Source organism: Syngnathus scovelli, chromosome 13 (genome assembly GCF_024217435.2).
Source record: "Syngnathus scovelli strain Florida chromosome 13, RoL_Ssco_1.2, whole genome shotgun sequence".
NCBI classification, from domain to species: Eukaryota; Metazoa; Chordata; class Actinopteri; order Syngnathiformes; family Syngnathidae; genus Syngnathus; species Syngnathus scovelli.
In genome coordinates, this window is record NC_090859.1 from 14,513,672 (window position 1) to 14,533,952 (window position 20,281).

At 47.7% G+C, this 20,281-nt stretch overlaps 1 protein-coding gene across 16 annotated transcripts in view; it reads left to right on the top strand.

Annotated features, from left to right (window-relative positions):
• Positions 1 to 503: 503 nt before the first annotated feature.
• The window catches only part of lhx5 (LIM homeobox 5), a 34,197-nt gene continuing 14,419 nt past the window's right edge, over positions 504 to 20,281 (top strand). For 3 of the 16 annotated variants that reach the window (XM_049737394.1, XM_049737378.1, XM_049737382.1), the window contains exons 1-7: positions 504 to 649; positions 5,728 to 5,823; positions 7,103 to 7,319; positions 7,432 to 7,560; positions 7,658 to 7,784; positions 11,951 to 12,013; positions 15,779 to 15,853. The gene's annotated coding sequence lies outside the window, so the exon portion shown is untranslated. Of the gene's footprint in view, positions 650 to 708; positions 1,161 to 5,727; positions 5,824 to 7,102; positions 7,561 to 7,657; positions 7,785 to 11,950; positions 12,014 to 15,778; positions 15,854 to 20,281 lie in introns of those variants that run through there. The other 13 variants (XM_049737391.1, XM_049737384.1, XM_049737380.1 and 10 more) reach the window with 13 other exon arrangements.

Genomic DNA, 20,281 nt, shown 5'->3' on the forward strand with positions numbered 1-20,281 from the left:
TAGCCTTATTCGTTATTGTCTAATTGGATTTGTAAATGAGACAGATGCCGCACGGTTGCAAGTCATTGGAGGTTTCACGTGAAATTTGGGAGATGATTGGACCCACAAAATAATCTCAAGAAGTCACAGACAGGAGATGTCAGCCCCCGGAGCCAATTCCACTTGGGAAAATGAAATTTGGTAGACATGTTTTTCTTGAGTAGACTCACAAAAAAAAAAAAAAAGTCTGCCATTTTGTTTTGAAGTGGCCATTTTGGAGTCATTTGTGTCATTATCAGCGCTCCTTCAAACGGAGAGATTTTGTCTGATTGCTTCCAAACTCGAACGTCGTGTCCTCGATGCCAAATTGTACGCTTTTCGAAAACTTTATGACCCAGCTCCGCAATCTTAGCCCGGCCGGATGAGTTCCACAGGCGACATTTTTAAGAACATGCAGTAACTTCTTCTAGCTTCTGATTCCATTTTCTCGATACTAATGTCATATATATATATTTTTTTTTCCCAGTCTCATAGTGGTGCAAGAAATATTGTTTGATGAGTTGCTCCACCGCTGAGCTGACTTCTGCACACCGCCGGAATTCACAGGTTGCGCTTGACAGATGCGTGCAACATGCCGCCGCCGCCGCCGCCACTTCAAACGCCATCACAGGTAATGCTCACTTCAGACCCTCCCCACGCTCCCCACTCGACATTGGCGCCACTTGCGAACCTGCTCTTTTTGCCAAAACACCTCACGCGTTCGTCTTCAACCGGTTGTCACTTCGTCGCAGACTTTCTCGAGTCACGTCTGACGTGTCGTTGAAGGAAAGCATTCTTTTTTCTTTTTTTTTTTTGAATGGCCATCTTCAAGCTATACTAGTTTGATCTGGGCTTTCCCAAACTTGCCGCTATGTAATGTAGCCATTTCCCATTCCCACTTTCGATAATGAATAACAAAAAACATGTCACTTTCAGAGCTTTCAAATTTTGGATTCCCAAGTCGAAAGAAGCAAATTTGTTTGCAATGAACTCCTTTGCGCTTCCGCGCACGCTATGGTGCCAAACTTGAAATGTCTTTTTTGCCTGCCGTTTTCACAAGGTGTCCGTCCGTCCGTCAGTCCGTCCGTCTTTACCTGCTCTGCTTGCGCTATTTCGCTACCTTTCGCAGCAGGAGAGCTCAGGTATGCCACAAAAAAAGTCATTTGCATATTGAGTGTGTGTCTCTGCACGCCCGCTGTTTGTTCTGCATTATGCATGTCTGAACGGGAAAATTGCATTGCATGGGACGAGGGGGAGAGAGAGAGAGAGAGAGAGAGGTGCATTATTTGTGGTGAAGCGAGAAAGAGCGAGCGAGTGAGCGAGCAAGAGGTTGTTGCTGGAAAGCGTGAAGACAATAATGCAATGTGACACTTCAGAAATGAGAAGCCGGTCGCCTTGGCAACAGGCCCTGGGCGAGGGGCGAGCGGGGTGGAGGTGGGTGAGGGGGGGGCGGCGGCATCAGGGAAGGGGGTGAGGGCGAGCGAGATAGCGAGTAAATGATGTTTGATCAGAAGCGCCGTTGTCGGACGAGAGAAGCCTTCAGGACGGGATTGCGGTCCCGACGGATGGCCGGCCCTCTGTGGGGGGAGGGGGGGTATTTTTCACGGCTGATGTTTGGCTTGGGGAGGGGGCGAGCGCCTCGCCTCCGGCAAAGCAAATTTGTCCTTTAATTGTGTTTTCATTCTTATACGAGATCAATATTTGTTCTCAGCTCACAGGCTTTTCTTATAAAATATCCATAGGGCGACGTGATACCATATTGAGGGCCGAAACTAACCATTATTTGAATCATTAATGAATCTAACGAATATTTTGTCGATTTAATCGATGAAACATGTTAAATCTGTACAACTATTTTAAAATGATCATCCAAATTGAATTATTTTACATAAAAGGTCATACAAACTTTGAGCTTGCTAAATATTTGAAAAAAAAATAATTGTTCAATATTAAATATTTAATCGTTAAAGAATTTAATTCAGTAATTCTTTTGTGTACCACTAGAGGGAGCCTGTGTACCTTTAGTGGTACACAAACCACACAGAGGAGCACGAACGGCAAACTTCAAAAAACGATTTTTTTTTCTTCAATAGTTTTGTCTTTAATACTCTCAATATTTAACGAGAGTTTGCATCTTAAAAACTCTAAAATTCTGTTCTCAAACAACCTAGTGAAACTCCCAAATTCCCTTTTTTTTTTTTTTTCCCTCCCTACAACGCCGCTGATCGTGCTTTGCATAAATTGTCAAGTAAACACAGTCATGTGTACAAAGTTTATGAAGAATTGCCTCCACCAGAGCGGCACACATTCTACTACTGCACACACACACACGCACACACACACACGCACACACACAGAGGCAGCGGCATTGAATGCGATAGGGAAGTGAAAAATGATTAACCCGAGGTCAGCTCTCAGCCTCAATCTCGGCGGCGCTCAAAGAACATCCTCGCCTGATTTACACTCGTCATGTTCCACAGCACACATTTGCATATATTTATTAAATTCGCCGCGCGGCGGAGAATAAAATATAAGGCGGGGGAGGCTGCGAAGGAGGGGGGGAGGGGGTTATTTAAGGGAGGCGTGTTTGGGATAGATTTGCCTTTCATTCATATTCGCCCCCCTCCGACTTTCCTTCTCTGTCCCTGTGTTTTGTTCATTAGCGCAGAGGTCAACGTCACGTGGCTGCAGGCGAGAAAAAACATGGCCGCCGCTCCGCCCCATGGCGTTGACCTCGTTATCACGGCGACGCACGCTGCAATTTGGGTTAGTTATCGAAATACAAGTCGCACCCCCACCCCCTCCTCCCCCCGGCTACAATTATTACCTGAAGGTTTCCTATCGTCCAGAAAAAATATAAATATTTATTTATAATTAGTTGTCACGCCACAAGATAGCAAACATGACATGTCTATTATTGTTTGGTGTACTTTCAAAAATGGAATGTTGTGTCAGCATTTGCAAAATGATGGCAATCAGTACGAGAAAAGTTTTTTTTTTTAGACGCTGGCGGCGTGAAGTCATTTTTTATATTAACATAAAAAGTGGACCAAAGTGCAGGTAACATTTTTTCCGAAAAATGTCAGTTTTGCGAAGACGTTCACGAGACAATCAGCTCGCTATGGTCCTCCTTTGCCGGCTTCTGTGCGAAAGGCGCCGGCTGGATGAATGTACGCGGCAGATATGCCAATTTGGCTGAATCTCGGCATGAAAAACAGCCCGCGTCGCCATCGACTTGTTTTTGTTTAACGTTTCATCGAGCGCTCCGTAACGACGAGACGTGTTACTTAATCACTGCGAGCTCGCTTGGAAAAAAAAAAAAAACACAAAACCAAAAAAATACGATGAGTGTGCAAACATCCCATCATGCATCCCTTCATCAACAACCGGCCTCCCCCTCCTCTTGGCCAAACCACTGACGCTAGCAGCAATGACAGCCGCGATCAATACGGCCCCAAACCCGTCCGCAACGTTAATCCATCAGCGGCGGCACGACGGCCGCCATCAGTCACGTGCGCCGGCGCCGGCCGAGGCGTCGACGCATTTTGCCGCCACGGCCTACTAAATGGGCGCCGGCAGAACATTAGCGAGCGCTGCCGTTAGTTTACGGCGCCGCGCTCTTATCTGGCCCAGTAAATAATTCAAATGAGAACATAATAAAAAGACGGGCCTTTAGCTCAAATGCTAATAAAAAAAAAAAAAAAAAAAAAAGAAAAGATCGTCTCTGTCGGCGCTTTTATAGAAGAAATATACTCCTGACTTTGCCGTCCGTCCCTGCCGCGGTGTCTTGATTTGCCGTCCGGTCGGGGGGGGGGGGCCTGCAGATATATCGCCCCGTACTGAATCTAAACGGCATTTGGGCTTCACACGTAATAAATCAAGTCCGCGTGGATTTGAGAACAAACGTCTATGGCAGAAGCGCAACCGTGGTAAATCCTTCAGTCCTTTCCCGTCATCAAATTGGTGGAGAAGTTTTGAGCCGATCGAGAAAAACGCAAGTCTACCCGGCGACAAAACGGCCGCACGAAAACCGCTGTGTGATTCCGAGATTACAATTTCCTTCAAATCTTGACGATCGAGGTTCGAGAGAAACCAGAGGACCATCCGGTATTTAGTCTTTTATTCCAGGCGTCCTTCAAAGGCGAGCGCTAGCCCGCTCTTGACTGACCGGCATCATAAACATCACGTTGAAATATGGCGCCTTCTCGCCGCGTCAACAAAAACGGGAAAAATGACAGCAAGATGGAATTTACAGTGCGCGCGTTGGCCCGACAAATACAACATTGTAAGCGGCGCATAGTTTTCATTTCCAGAGAGAGACAGCTTTGTTGCATGCTTTAAGTAAAGGAGAAACTCTTTATGTTGTCAGAGATGAATGAAAACAAATAAAAGGGTCCGCTCCGCTCCGGCTTTATATCTGCATTCAATTTAAGCTAGCGATTCTTTGCTGCATGCTTTGAATGGGGGAAAATAGCGCCAGCTGGTGGATGAATCGGAGATGAAGTCATCTGGACTTCATTTTATTGTTTAATATTCACATACAATAATGGTATTTTGCAGAAATCAGATATTTTGCTGCGTTCTTTGGGTGTCAGGAAATTAGCACCACCTGGTGGACAAATGTAGACGTCAAGGATTGCGTTACTCCAGTTTAGATGAGATGAAAACCAAAATGCATTTTCAATGAGAACACGTGTGGCTTTGCCATATACCCCCCCCCCCCCCCCCCCCCCTAAAACATGAATGACAATTCCAGCATTTACAATAAAGGAATCACCTGGCACACGCCAAAATACGCTACACGGGTACACATGCGCGGCGAAAGAATTAAATGCTCATTAAACGGCAAACAAAAGCCGCACAAATGACGTTTTGGGAAAAAGCCCTCGTTTCCGATGGGCCGCGCGCCAGGCAGACTGCTTTCCTGGGAACTCCACCAGCTCGTGAGAAGTAAAAATATTGGCAGGCGACGCACACACGCACACACATGCGCGCGCACACACGCACGGAGAAGCAGTCATGGCTGTGGCCCAACACTCGATGCCAATGCCAGTGGGCGTAGTGGGAGCACTGGACATGCTGGGACCAGCCTCGCCAGTTAAGACTGGCCCAGGCTGGACCAAGTGAGAGACACAACGCACACGCACACACACATTGACTGTGACATACGCTTTCCTCACACACAAAGGCGTCTGTCTGGTCCCGTGCCATGTGTCTCAGCTGTGCCACCATCAGTCCCCCCCCCCCTCCCAAACACACTCACACATACATAGACCCCTCAGGCCTGGACCTCCCGCATATGCCACCCCTCTCGTCCACACCTCCCTCCTCCCCCCTCCCTCTGCTCGTCTTTGTGGGCTAATTAGCGGTGAAATTGGTGAATTGCAGGCTCGGACACACACACACACACACACACACAGATGCGTATACAGTGAGTGAAAGGAAGGCCCGGTCACAGCCACGAAGACACTCGAACAGAGCCAAGCGCCACTTCAGCCCTGAAAAGCCCCCCCTGAAATGGGACACAGTGAAAGAGAGGCAGAAAGAAGACTGATGGGAAGCCCTGTAAGAGCGAGACGCTGCTTTTCATCGTGTTCCAAAAAAATAAATCAGAAAATCAAATCACGTCTTCTTTATGTCTACGCTGTAGGTTCGGTCGAAATCTTTCAAAATCAGACGTGAAGTTTGATGTGTATTTTTTTTTTCCAGATCTTGTAACTCCAGGAATTTCTGGCAAGTACTGGCTGTGTCCTTCATGTGACAACCATCTCCAAGAATTTGGAACAGGACACGAAAATGGCTAAAGTAAGTCTTTTTTTTTTTTTTCATAAATTGGCGAGGCCTAAATGTGGCAAAACGTACAAAAATTGTCGGGGCAAATATTTAACATTGTAACTGAAGGAATTTCTGGCAAGTACCGCTTTTGTCTTACACAGCAATCGATCGACCCTGTCCTTCATATGCCTGTTGAACAAAAAAAAAAAGAAGTTTCTGAAATTGTGACTTCTCTTTCCAAAACAGGAAGTCTGCAGAAAAAAAATGTCGTTGGACTTTGTAGAAGTGGTAGTTAGCTGCAGGACCTTGTGGCGGCGACGGCCGTATTCTTTGGTCAGGACGTGATGGACGAGGCGCGCTCCATCATGTCGTGGTCCCCGCCCACAGCCCATAAATTACCCCCACGAATTAACAGGCCGTATTAATACCGAGCAACGTGTTAGGGCTCTCATTTAAAATTAATAAGTGGTAATTATGGAGGGAGGAAGTCTGTTTGGGGGAGGCTGCGAAGGAAGGAAGGAAGGAAGGGAGAACCAAGGGATGACTGAGTGTGTGCGAGCGAGCGAGCGAGCCTCCCTCGAGGGCTCCGTGTGCCACTTTTCACACTTTGCACACAAAAGAGAACTTCAAGCTCATTTTGACGACGGCTTCGCTCTTTACATTTTCTTTTTTTTTTTTTCCGGGGTAGCGCATGCGTGACGTGGAAATCCTGCGATTCTTCGCTATGCCTCCGTCACTCACGGAGGGTACAAAGTTGAACGCCACACTTGAAACAAAACAAAAAGAAGCAACATTTCCCTCGCTAAACTTGCTTCAACTTTCACCAGACTCCAGTTTGCTTCTTTTTACACTTTAACATATCAGGTTTGTGATAGTGACAGATCATTTTTTTGGGGTGGGAAAGACCAACTGGAAGAGCTTGGTTGCCATAGTAACAACCATAACAGGCGCTGGAGATAAGACAAGGCGTCCTTGAGTTTTGCGCGCCGGGGTCATTGACATTAAACACGTTAATTGTTGATTTTCTGCTTTCCCTCTTCGGGGGGGGGGGGGGGGGGGGTGTTGTTGCCTTGGTTACCGGAGACGAGTGTCAATTACCACGTTAAACGCCTTCAAAGTGACGTGAATGGGGCCGAGCCGCCGCTACAAAGGCCCGTTAATGTGTAATGTGAAAAGTAGCAAACATCATTTGGAGATGTCACTCATGATGAGTCATTGTGTTTGCCACAAAAGACCCCCCCCCGGGCCGCCCCCCCACCCCCCCTCCGGCCCCCGGAGACGCATCAGTCTCTTATTGCTTTGTCATCAGCGCAGGTTAATGGACCCCAAAGCAGCCTGTTAAAAGTAACCCTGATCAATACCCGCTGGGTGTCTGCGGCCTTCCGTTTGGTTGAAGGAAAGCAAAATGTGGAGCACAAAGGAACGGCAGATGGAAGGATGCCACTTCCGGGATGACGGCGCTTCAATGTTAGTCAAATCCAGAAGGTTCTTCCCGGTTCTTGGAGAAGATCCAAATTGACGGGCCTGTATATATTTTTTTCTATTCTGAAAAATTCCATCCCCCAAAAAGTGAAGTGGCAGAGCAATATTTTGTGTGTGTGTGTGTGTGTGTCCTTTGCTTCCTGCTCCTCAACATAGCGGCAGAACACCATATTTGGGCGTGAAAAATCTCGTTAACGCCTCCACAAGGTCACACTCATCCGACGCCATCGAGGTTCCAGGGCACAATCAACAGCGTCCAAACAAAACATAAACAAGACAACAGTGGTACGCACGCACGCACGCACGCACGGACATGCAACGCACCGCAGCGCCGTGTGCTTCCCTGGCATCATTATTTCTCCTTTCTCTCTTGGCTCTCCAGCAGGGGTCCACTCCTGGGCGTCTGACACCTTCTGGCCTTGAGTCGGTGGGGGCGAGGAAGCGTGCAGACAAGGCGCTAACACCCTCTCAGACGCCGTGCAACATCCAAGCTGTGCTTTAATTGTCAGGTATGTGTGTGTGTGTGTGCGTGTGTGTGTGTGTTTTAGTGGGTGGCAAGCCAGCGCATGCAGTGGCAAACGCGTGGGTTGCCAGCGCTCGGGGCAAGTCAACTCATTTGCACCCGCCACCAAAGCACAACACACACACATAAAAAAAAAAAAAAATCTGATTCAAGTTTTGTTGTTGAGAAAATGATGGAAAGTATTATGAGAATGAAAAAGCAATAAAACAAAGGCAGAATGAGAAAAGTAGGAATCTTAAAAGGAAATTCACATGAGTCATCTAAATGTTTCTTTTTTTTTTTAGAGGAACAAATATTTGCATAATCTGAGCTGTGGCAATCATTTTTGTTTTCTTGGAATAGTATGACCAAAAAAATAAATACAACAAAAATGAACTAATATCATTATGGAGATTTTCTACATCATGGATTTAAGGAGGCTCATTTAGTTGAGCAAAAAACAAGATATCATTTTATAATAGTCACAATATTATAAAAAATATATATTTTTGCAGGTTTTCTAAAAACAAAAGTCTTATTTGTTTATTTTTGAGCAAATAACTTTAAGTGATAAGAATTTAAATTAAACATTTGGGAGATTGTGTTGGAAAAATGTCTTTTTGGGGGAAAGTTGTTGGATTTTGCAAAAAGCTGTGGAGAGTTTGTGGAAGAAAAAAAAAACCTTTAGAAAAAAAGCCTTTTAAAAAAAGTCACTCCAAATATTAAGCTCCATTCATAATATTTGAGCAAAGCGCTCGTGATCATAAAATAAATAGCCCAGATATTTTTTTCTTGGTTGGGAACAAGTACGCCCCCGCCTCCTACCCCTCTCGCCCGCCCCCAAGCTACGCCGAAGAGTGAAGGGTCGACGCAGAGATTGAAGAGGTGTGTGTGTGTGTGTGTGTGTGGTGGGCGGGGTTTTGATGATTGGGGGTATTCGTTCATGTTGATAAATCATATGCCCCCGTTCAGGTTTGTGTTTATCTCCATCTGTCAGTCGAGCGTGTAGCCTGCGATAGCGCGCTCGCGCGCGCACACACGGGGGGCTACCTGAGCTCACATGGAGTCCAGTAAAAAAAAAAAAAAAAAATGTAGTGTGTGTTTGTGTTGATTACAGCTTCATTAATAAACGCTCAACTTGCCCCCCCCCCCTTGCGCCTCCTTCTCACTCGCTGTGATTTGGAATGATTGCATACAAACATTTATCCTGCCGTCAAATAAGCAGTGTTATTATTATTATTATTAAAATAATACATCCAGAGTTTCAATCTTGAGGTGACATAATGCTGCACAGAGGGGCGGAGCTTGACACAAGATATGAGAGAACATTTCTTCCCAAGCTTTAAAGGAATGAAAGTTTGGACACAAGTATTGATTTGCTGAAATAAAAATGAATAAATACATTTGACCGCGTCTGCCTGAGAGGGCAGATACGAACGACACTTGCGCTCAATAATGTGTCGTCAGGTTTGTTTCCGCGCAAAGTCACTTTAACCTACTTTTCCTTCCAAATGCTAAAAGTTTGTCCCCGAGCACTTTTCCCAGCCAGTTTCTGGACCGCGCCGCAAACAAGACGACGGGTCGCCCGCGGGCACGCACGTGAGCGAAGAATTTTTTAATGGAAAAACGCAAACGGCGAGCTGCGGGTGGGCCGCCCGCCATCTGCCTCGACAGGCTGCGTTAAAAAGCAGGGTTGCGATACTTTGGCATTTTTAAATATAATTACTTTTTATTTGATTTGACCCTGTCTGAGGAAAAGTCGGTCTTTTTAGGCAAGACAAATACGGCTTAATATCATGAGGAGTTGCAAGAAAAAAATGGGGTCAATAGGAGAAAGAAAGGGATAATATTCTTTTTTTTTTGCAAGGAAACGAGGTGTAATGGTCTGAAATAAATTGCAGTAATATTCAGAAAAAAAGTTCATTTTATGCAGTAATCGGGGAGTTGATTGCAATATTTGGAGAAATAATTTTTCGCATGTAAGTCATTGAGAAAAAAAACTAATACTGACAGAAAACAATTTACAAAGATTTAATAAAAATATCTTGCAAGAAAAAAAAAGCGATAATGTGAGCAAAGAAGCCGTATAGTTGCCAGGAAACAAGTCTCATTAATACAAGCATCAAATCTGATTTGGGTGTGTGAAAAGTGGCCATATTCAATTTCTTGAGGCGCGATATTCCACGTGAGGAGGAGGAGGAGGCTGCGCCGCCACGGCAACAGGGCGGCCGGGCGGGCGGCCCGCCTGGCCGGCCGGCAAAGAGAGACAGATTGCGTTTTAACAGCCATCGCTGTCATCTCCAACAGCTGTCCTCTTCCCGGCCGCCATTCACACGGCCCGTGTTTGCATTGTCTCCCTCGTGACCTCGCAGCTCCTCAGAAGAGGGAGGGGAGGGGGGCGGAGGCTGCTGGCCCAGAGGACAGTGGCAAATGGAATAGAGGCAAATGCAAATGAGGGTGAGAAAAGGGAGAGTGAGTGATGGGGAGAAAAAAAAACATTCGCCTTCATCGCCCGCCCTCTCCGTGTGCAGCGACGGCAGCGTGTTGCGTCTTATCAGGCGCGGCGAGCGATAAGGCGGCTATCGCGCCCCGGCAGGGCGTTGACACCACGCGCTAATGCATAAGAAGTTCACTCTGGCTTGTCATCGTTGCGACCATTTTTTTGGGGAAGGGTTAACAGGCAGCAAACGGTCAGATAAGGCGCCGTCGGACGGGCCTTCTCTAACGTTAGCGCCGATGCTAACGAAGCGCCCGTCAAGCATTGCTCCTCATCCTTCCTCCATCTCACCTTCCGTGCTCCCCCATCTCCTCTCGGGGTCTGCAACCTTCCTCCTCATCCTTCTTCTGAGCTCCTCCTCCCACGTCCTCTCCCATCCTCCACCTGCTCCTCATCCTCTCCAACCTCCTGCCCTGCCCCCACCTCCCTCACTCAGGATGCTGAGTTCACGGGTCAGCCGAGTGACAGGGCCTGAGTCGGGAGATAAGAGGAGGCCAGAATGGCTTTACGGCAAGCGGCACTCTGAGGGAGTGATGGGGGAGGAGGGGGGGGGGTGCTGCTGGATGTAAGGACCAAGAAGACGATTGGGGGGGTGAGGAGGAAGGGATGGGGGGGCTAATCTGCCACAGTTTGAAGTAATAATACATTGCTGATAGTCATCACGACACGCAGGCCGAGAGAGGAGGGGGAGGAGGAGGAGGCGGGGGGGGGACGGGGAGGGGGTGCTGCGTTCAAAGACATCCAACACAAATACGCAAGCGAGGCTCATTCTTATTCCCGCGTCGTCTCGCGCTGTAAATCACAACCCCCCCATCACAATATAACCCCCCCCCCCAACTCCCCCACCCCACTCTCAATCCAGCCTGGATATCAGGCCTCTGCAGAAGTGCTCGGGCCGGCTGATAGCGGGTCCTCTGGGGGTTTGGGGGGGGGGGGTGATTGTGTGGGTGCGTTGGGGGGGGGAGGTGGAGAGAAGCATCGGTAGGTTGAGGCTACGCCAGCTTACCGTGCAACCTCAGATATAGAGTTCAAGGGTCAGGTGGCTGGCGAGCTGCCGACTGACACGCTTGCTGTTTTTTTTTTTTTTTTCTTAACGGGGGGCGGGGGGTTGTCAATCTGTGCACCTGTGTGTGCGTTGCTGTCTTGTATTGCTTTTCTGCAATGTTAAAAAAGAAAACTTCTCGAGTTGAGCGTTCCCTCTCTGCTTTCTTTTTTGGTATGAAATGGTACTAAATTGTTCGGAGAACACACCCAGCGTGCCGGCGTGCGTCTGGCGCCATCCCAGCACATCATGTTTGCGCGCTTGTAAAAGCAAGTCATCAAGGAACAAATGAGCTTCCTCCAATAATTTTTTTTTTTTTTTTGTGGGGGTGCGCTCGGCGTGGCGGCAAAGTGACAATTTGCCGCCCGCCGAGAAGCACTCCGACGCGAGCGACTTGTCTCAGGTGCAAAAACGCCAGCGAGCCACACGGCGGCATTAACGAAGAGAAAAAGCAATTTCCGTTATTTAGCGTCGACTTTCATCGCGGCGGGAGTCGGGAAACAAAAAAACGTTGCTTTCCTCAAAATGAAAGGAAACTAGGCGACTTTGTGCAGCCGTTGTTGCACTTAATATCCAATTACGCTGCGTCCTATTACACAGTAATTGCTTCCAATCACTTTCATTTTTTTTTCAGAAATTAAATTGCGCTGCCATTGGTCGCATCCCGCCAGGAAGTGATGCGACTCCCGCCTGCGATGTGAGTAAACAACTTTTCTTCTTGTCATTCCAAACTGGAGCTTGCATTTTTATTTATTTTTTTTTCTCAAAAGGCCCACCTTTTTTTTCATGTTGGAGCTCAGGGTGACGTTTGGGGTGAAGGCGCGGCTTTTTTTCTTTCTTTCTTTTTTTTTTGTGCGTATGAAATCCTCCTAAATAGTCACCTGAACAGGCTTTGTCACAGCGTTTGTCGGACTGTTGTTTTTGTGTGAAATCCTCCTAAATGGCTTTGTCATGGCTTCCTTTTACATTTGTGGCACTATTGTTAGTGAAGTCATTCATTCAAGCACAAAGGAACGACGCATTTTCAGTCCCATCGCCTCCCCAAACGTTATTGGTCGCAGTCTATTTCATTTTATTTCTTTTTAAATATATTTATTTCTTTGGTTGATTCTGTTTATACAGCTGTAATTGTACTATATTCAAGGTAAAAGGGCTTTTTCACAGCCTCCTATCTATTTCCATGACCATTCTTTCATTTACTAACCCCCAAATATGAATTTTTGGTCCTAGTGCATTTGCGCGAAAATTGGAACATTCTTCAATCTTTTGTACTGCCACAAAAAAATCATTTTTTTTTTGCTTTGAAATCCTGCAAAATCCTCAAAAGAACAAACTTTGTCATACTGTCTTGTTGACTAATTATAAAAAAAAATGCTTTGATGAAATTTCATGAAAAGAAGACAAACGTAAATGTTCCAGTGTTTATTTTTAAAAGGTATTGCAGTTCAACAATCGTCTTCCCATTTCTTGCAATAACCATAAATTTGTGTTTCAGTCGCTCTGAATTCACTTTCACTTTTCAAGTTGCATTACAGGTTTCGTCGCACTTCCACCAAACTTAATTTTTTTTTTTCGTTGAGACAAGATGAGATTTTTTTTGCGCAACTTTAATATGTTGTGCAAGTTTGCAACATTTCTCCTCAGCGTCGTTTCAAAGAACCGCTGGGCGCTAATTCCAAATCCAGTGCTTGACTGGCTGTTGCTTGCTTGCCGTCATTCCGTCACTTTTTTCCCTCTCTTTCTCTCTCTCTCTCGCCCCCTTTCCTTTCCTTCTTTTTATTTTTTTGCTCAGTTTTTCGAACCTGTCCTCCTCCCTCCCTCCTTCATTCTCTCTCTCTCTCTCTCTCTCTCTCTCTCTCTCTCTCTCTCTCTCTCTCTCTCTCTCTCTCTCTCTCTCTCTCTCTCTCTCTCTTTCAGCTGCCTCGCCCTTATCTCGCTGTTGCCGTCCTCAGTAATTATTATTATGTGCTGCCGAGATAATTCGCAAGCCGTGAGGGGGGCGAGCGAGCGAGAGAGGGAGGGAGGGGGGGTAAAAAAAAAAAGGGGATGAAAGAAACAGTGGCTGTGGCTTCCTGGGCTGTGCTTCTCTTATCTGACCTTGGGCAGAGCCACTTATTGTTAGGCAAATCGCATGTGCAGAAAAAAATGGAGTGGAGCGAGGTGCTAGCCGGGTGCAGGGAGGGAGGAGGAGGAGGAGGAGGAGATGGATGGAGAAGAAAGTACAGAGGAGGAGGCGGCGATAGGAGCAAAAAAAAAAAAGGTGGGATGGAGGTGTGCAAGCAGGCAGCAGGCAGGCGAAAGGAGATAGGGAAGGAGAGAAACGCAGGCGCGAGCGAGCGAGCGAGCGAGGAACTTTGTTTGAAGAAGAAGAGCAGTGAAAGCAAGAAAATGCACACCAAAAAAAATCTTTTTTTACAACCCTCCCCCCTCCCCTCCCTAAAATCCCGTTGTCATTGCCCAGGGAGGTAGACAATGTCTGCAGTTCTATCAAATCAATTGAGACGCGTCCGTCTACGCTCCGTTCTGCTTCAAAATTCATTTTTGGAGTCTGCGAAAGTCTTCCATTGCCTTTTATACCATAGTGAGCCTTTCCAATAAAATCACACTCCAGCCTGAAGCAACGTAAAAGTAGTCGCCCTCACTCAAATAACAAACCACGTAAAAACAATGACCCTCTTTTATCAAATGGCCAAACATTTCTTTTTTACTTTTGTCCCAAACAAATACTAACGGCAGGCTGTAAAATTGTCAAACGACCTGCTCGTCATTAATATCTTTTTTGTTAAGGGACCAAAAAAAAAAAGGGATTTGATTCATTTTGTATTTTTTTTTCAATGAATTGGAATTTGACGACATATCAGCCTCAAAAAGTGCCCCAACTTTTTCATTTCAGTGTCATCGAATCCATTCCCGCAGCGCTTTGGAATGAGTAAATATTTATATTTCTATATTTGATCGGGTCGCAGGTGTACCTAATAAAGTGTCCGCTAGCTGTCCCAGCGGCGGCGGCGGGCCAAACGCCAAGCGACAGCCAGTCATTAAATCAGCCGGCTAAGTGCACATTAAAAGGCAGTAGCCGTACTTCTGCCGCAGAATCGTCCAGTAATCTTTACAACTCTGAGCGAATAAACGCATCTGCGCAATCAACTTAATGGCGCGGCCTGCCTGATGTTCCTCGCCGCGTGGAAGCGTGCCGGGGTGGAGGGGTGGGGGGGGGCCGCGTAGAAGCGGGCCGGAGTCCGGCCGGCGTCTGATGTGTGGCCTTTTCCGCCGTCGCCGTAGCTCAGCTCCTTTTAATTACAAAAGCGTTCGGCGGCGACAGCCGGCTGTCCTTCCGCCAGATTTAAAAGCAACCCGATAATTAATCGGCCCTTCGCCGTGCGTTTGCGTCTGCGGGACCGTTGGAATCGCTTGACTTGCCCCGCGGGAAAATATTCTAGCGGGATGTTTTGTTTCTTAGACGTCTTACGAAGAATACAAAATGGTGAGGACGAAATAGGAAGGTGACATTTAGCACTAGTAAATAAATCGCATGATGTCATGCCATTTGTTTTTAGGTTTGCAGGCTCATTTGAGACATTTCCAGGATATATTTTTTTATTTTCCAGATATTGTCTGATTGCCAGATGTCGCAAAGGTACTCATAATATACTTCAATAGAAGGACAGATACTTGTGTGGGGAACATCTGCCTTATTTCAGCCAAGGCCACGAGCGTGGTCGACTTGACCTCACTCCACTTGCCTGTTTTTTTTTTTCTTCATCCGCTGAAATTGAAAAAAAAAAAAACAAGCTAAGAGTATAAAGCACGTAAATTTGTTTTCCGTTTTAGGCAGTGAAAGTGAAGTAAACAAATTAAAATGGAGAGACTAGGAAAATTCTACTTATAAAATAAATTAAATAAAAAATAAAGTAAATAAAAAATCGATTAAATATGAGGTAAAAAGAAAAATCCAAGCACTGTGATGCCCTCACATGTGGGCAAGGAGCCTTTTTGTTGCCGACACACAAACACCAAATGTAAACAACTTGCTTGTTCGCTACTTGCTAATGCTGCGCCTTGATTTTCACACTTTTTCCGCAACTATAAGGACACGCTGGGGTCCTGAGCTCTATGTCACCCCACGCCAGCACCCCCACCTCCACCTCGGCCTTCTTTTTGGGGGCTTTGCTGCCTGCTGCTCAATTGAGCTCTTTTAAGAGAGGAACAAACAAACAAAACATCTCGGGCTAATGAGGCCACCTCCAGGAACACGGCGGCTGAAAGGAGGCCTTGTGTGCCGACGCGGGATTGAGAAAGGGGAGGATTTGCGGGGATGAGCTGTGATCTGATGGAGTGGATTGAGTCGTCTGAGACGGAGGAAGAAAGAAAAAAAAAAAAAAAAGCTTGAGGAGACAAAAACCCCATCAGTGACTCGCTCGTGATGACTTCTTTTTTTTTCTTTCTTTCTTTCTTCGGCCAGGTCGTTCCCACACTGCGACGGCCGAGCCGAGCGGGCGACCGTCGTCGACTCATCTCGGTGCGGACACGACATTAGGTACACCAAACGTTCCCATTCATTCAGGTGTTTGAAAACGGAGAACTTTTACGCTAATTATAAAAAAAGAAAAAGATCTCAACATCGGAAGTTCTACTCTTCATATTTAGCCGTCAAGTTGCGCGTGTCAATCTTCTTATAATTGTCTTTCTAAAACACACTCAGGAGGAGGTCAAAGGCATATTCCGGAATAAAACTTGCTGCGTTGTTTTAATCAAATACAAGCGAAGGAATAATTGTTTATGCGCTGCTATCGCCGCCATCCGCGGCTGCCAAGCTAATTAACCTCCTTCTGTGGTGGCGTTTTTCTTTCCCCTTCTTCTTCTTTAATTCTTCACCAGCGCCTCATCCCTCGTGGCTGAGAGGAGCCGTGCCGTTCTTTTTTTAGCTTGTAGCCTCTCGCACATCATTTAGTACTTTTTGCCAATTGGGATTTTTCTTTTTTATTCATTATTTTTAGAAATGGGAGCAGAATGTCAGCAGTAACCGGCTCAGCTCGCTTCGCCTCGATTTGCGGGAGCTCCTTTTTCAAAATAGAACGTTTAGCGGAAAACTGTGACAGCCTCGGTGCAACGGAGGAGACAAAGGAAAAGCGACAATAATTCTTGCTGGGACTTGGTCGGGGAACGAGTTGGGGAAAAAAGCGAGAGCGGAGCATCGAGAGCCCGAAATCCGAACAACAATTCCGTTTCCAACCGTGTCTGAGCGAGGAAAGAAACACCCAGTGCAGTGGGCTAGGCTAATGTTAGCATCTGCGTTGTATAGTCGTGTTGCCTCAACTGATGGCGTTTGTCTGGACGCGTTTTGGGCTCTGCATTTTGGGAAGGGACCGCTTGTTGTCCCCCTCGCCGTAATCATCTTAAATGGGCTCGTTCCAAACCTCTTCATTGTGGAATGACTTCATTAATTAGCTGTTTCTGCCACGGGATAATAGCGCGAGCGTGCTAAATAGATTAGCCCCGGAACTTGATTTATCGGCGCCGCTTGGCGCACCCCCATCTACCAGTTTATCACTAGTCCGCCCCCCCCCCCCCCCCCCCCCCCCTCCCTTCAACCAAAGGCACTTGTCAGTGGAGAACGCTCAATGAAAACCCCACATGGGACCCATCAAAAGCCGCCAAGCTGATAGCAAAACTATTTCCACATGTTCTTTCATTGCCGTATTTGCGCCGAATTGATCTCGCTCGATGCTTCATAAAAAGCCTTTGACACGCCGGCGATGTTCTTTTCCTCACTTTTCGTCACGTGTGTACCAATAGCGACATAAGCCCAAAAGTACGGCGGCTCTCAAGGGCCAAACCACATTTTGACTGAGCTGTTTAGTTTATGCGCGTTTGCGATATGAAACGCACAAGCTAGAACTTGAAGGTGTTAGCTGGCGCTTACGCTTTTGGGGGGAGGAACCGTGGAGGTGCCGGACTCAGTTGATTAATCAAGAAAGAGAAGCACAACTCTCCAATCAAAGGCGAGGGGGCGACGTAAATCCCCTTGTTGCTCCAGCAGGGGCGTGAAAGCCACGAGGGGAGGCGGCTTTTGTGCGCACAAAGGCGACCCTAACGCGCTTTCAACGCCGCAACAAATGAGAGCTGTGTTTTTGCCGAGGGGGGGTGCGGTGCGCGTCCTGAAAAACAGCCAACGAGAGGTGCGAATGCGATGGCCATTCATCTCCCGGGTTTTGGGCTAATTCCCGCCGCCGCCGCCGCCTCCCCTTTTCTTGGCCGCCAAACAAGCAACATGAAAACACTGGCGTGCGGGCGGCTTAGAACCGACGTGTAATCCTCGCCACTTCTGACCCGCCATCGCCGTGTAAGTCCCCGACCTCGCCATTCAGGCGCCGGGATGTGTGACTAAAGGACGGGTGACCCCTCGGCGCACACATTTGGACCCCCACACTCCAGGCCCTCCAAAGAGCCGAGCTGAGGAATTCAGGCGGCGCTGAAAGGAGGGCGGCTCTAAGTAGGGCCGGGCCCGATCGTGTTTCTTTTCTCCCACCATTTAATTCGTCTTTAGAGGCCATCTCGTTAACACGATCTTCTCTGGGAGTAGAGGAGACATCCAAGATCCCGGCCCCCCCCCTCCCTTCCCTCCCTCCCGCCGCCGTGGCCGACTTCAAAGGTCCCCGCCAAGCGCGCAAAGAAAGTCACCTCTTTCTTCCATTCAGGCTCCCCTCGCTCGCCTCTTCCCCAAAGCGCCGGCCCAGAAATCATCTCACTTTCTGCCGCTGCTTTGCATTTGAAAAAGGACGTAATTAGCCAGAGGCTGCTCGCGCTCAACAGGGTGGCCACCGGGGGCGGGGGGGACCAGACCAGACCAGGCCAAGCGGGCCCAAAGCCCACCGACCGTTGGTTGGGCTACTTCACTTCCTTCATATGACTTGTTAGTTGGTTCGAAAAGTCCAAACTGTCTTGAACTTGATCATCTTCAATATTTGTATCAATAAGACAATTTATTTTTGGAATCTAAATCCTGACGTAAATAAAGAATCCCATCCATTTGTATTGCGACTTTAGCGCCAGTTGGCTTCTCCGACCTAGCATCCTCAACACGTTTGATTTTCTCAGACGTTTGATGGTGTCATTGGTTTTGGCTTTAATTTTTGAAAAAGATTGCCGTTCTTTCCCAACAAAGAAATCCTATCAGGTTGATCCGAGCGCACTGTGTTTCATTCGCCGCGCTGGCGGTGTGGCTTTTCGTTCCTCGGCGCCTCGCGACAGCGTATTTCAATAATCTACACGCGTGTCGCCCGAAGGCGCGGCTCGGCTGAGCCGGAGCGTATCGAAAGGTGCGGTGTAATCCTGGAATATGCAGAGTGGCGAGGAAAACTCATTCTCTCCTCACGCCCATCGGGATCTTAAGCCCCCTCCCCGATGCGGCTGATAGGGATCCCTTATCTCCGCCACACAGAAATGTCCACACACACACACACACACCGTGAGCACATTTTGCACACATCTGCTTCACGACACACACACGATCTCTCACCAGGCGTTTTTTTTTTTTTTTTTTTTTTTCGCCGAGAGCGGGAGGAGCAGGCGTTCGATCACTCGATTGTTAGCGCCCCCGTTCTCATTTATCCTCATTTAAGCTTTCAGGTCAGCTGATGGCCCGCGCGGGCGCTAATGCGCTGTGATGTTTACATACGACCTTTCGGGACGCTGCGGCGGATTGGTCGGGCCACCCCTGCGTGGCCTGATGTCATCACGTGTGTGTCTTTTGTTTACATCTTGAAGTTTGGGATGCGGCTCCGTCACAAGTGTACCGTCTAACTCTATTTTGGCCCGCCTTCTGTTTATTTTGGGTGTAATTCCACCACCAACCACTAGACGGTGCCACGCTATTTACTTGGACTCAATGTAATATTCCTGAACAAATGTTCCAAATGTTTTTTTCTCATTTGTCCCCAGCCCCTGTTTATAGATGGCTTTCATCTCATATTATTTCCCAAAACAAACATTTTTAAAAATTAACAACGCGAGGAGGAAAGCTAACATTATTTCTCGCCTCCCAGCTTTTCAATATGAAAAAGCTTCAAATAAGGTTCGGAATAGATGATGAATCGAGGAAGGGAGTGAGGGTCCCCCCCAGGGGTCCCGCTTGTTGGTTTAGTCTGGCTCGGGCGCGTTTGCGCTGTCTGCGCTGTGTACGGTTGTTTACCCAGGCTTATGTCAGCCGTAAACGCCGTCCTGGAGTGGCGCTGCGTTTTCTCGTCGCGCCCTCCCCGCGCTGGCCCGATTGGACGCCCGAGCCGACGGTGCGATGATAGCAACCCCCCGCCGCCAAGGCGCATATGGCGATACATGGCGCACTTGATAGTGTGCGCTGTTGACTCTGGAGAGGCATGGTGGCTTGTTTGCTTGGCTGCTTGTGTGCTGGCTGTCAAGGCCTCCAGCGGTGGTCTGCTGTGATGGGGGGGGGGGGGTCGGGGGAGCGTGAGTGCGTGTGTGGAGGGGGGGGGGGGGGGAGATGTTAGATGGGGGCTGCCTGGCTGTTTGTCTGCTTCCAAACATATTGATCTCCTGCAGAAGGGGAAACATTAGCGATAGCGCCTGCACGGGCCAGGCTGGAGGCGGCTAAATCAGCTCTGTCCATTCCGGTAATGCTGCTGCTGTATGAATAGCAGAGGAAGCAAAAGTACTTGCATTCTGGATTTAAGTGCGCCTACTTGGGGCACAAAGAAAGACTGCTAAAAGTAGTGAAATGGCGCCTGGAGATGGCTGTGCAGTCTTGTGCCAAAACCTTCTGCTGTGTGTGTGTTGATGCAGACAACACTTGGTCACCTCACCTGCCTGCGCGCGCGCATTTGGCCGTCCATGAATATTGAACAGCGGCGTGCACGCGGGGGCCTGCCAGTCACGGCCAAATCGGACTTAATCTTTTCAATTTCGGGGTGCAAATATCCTCAGCGGCCCGTGTTTGTCGGCCAGATTA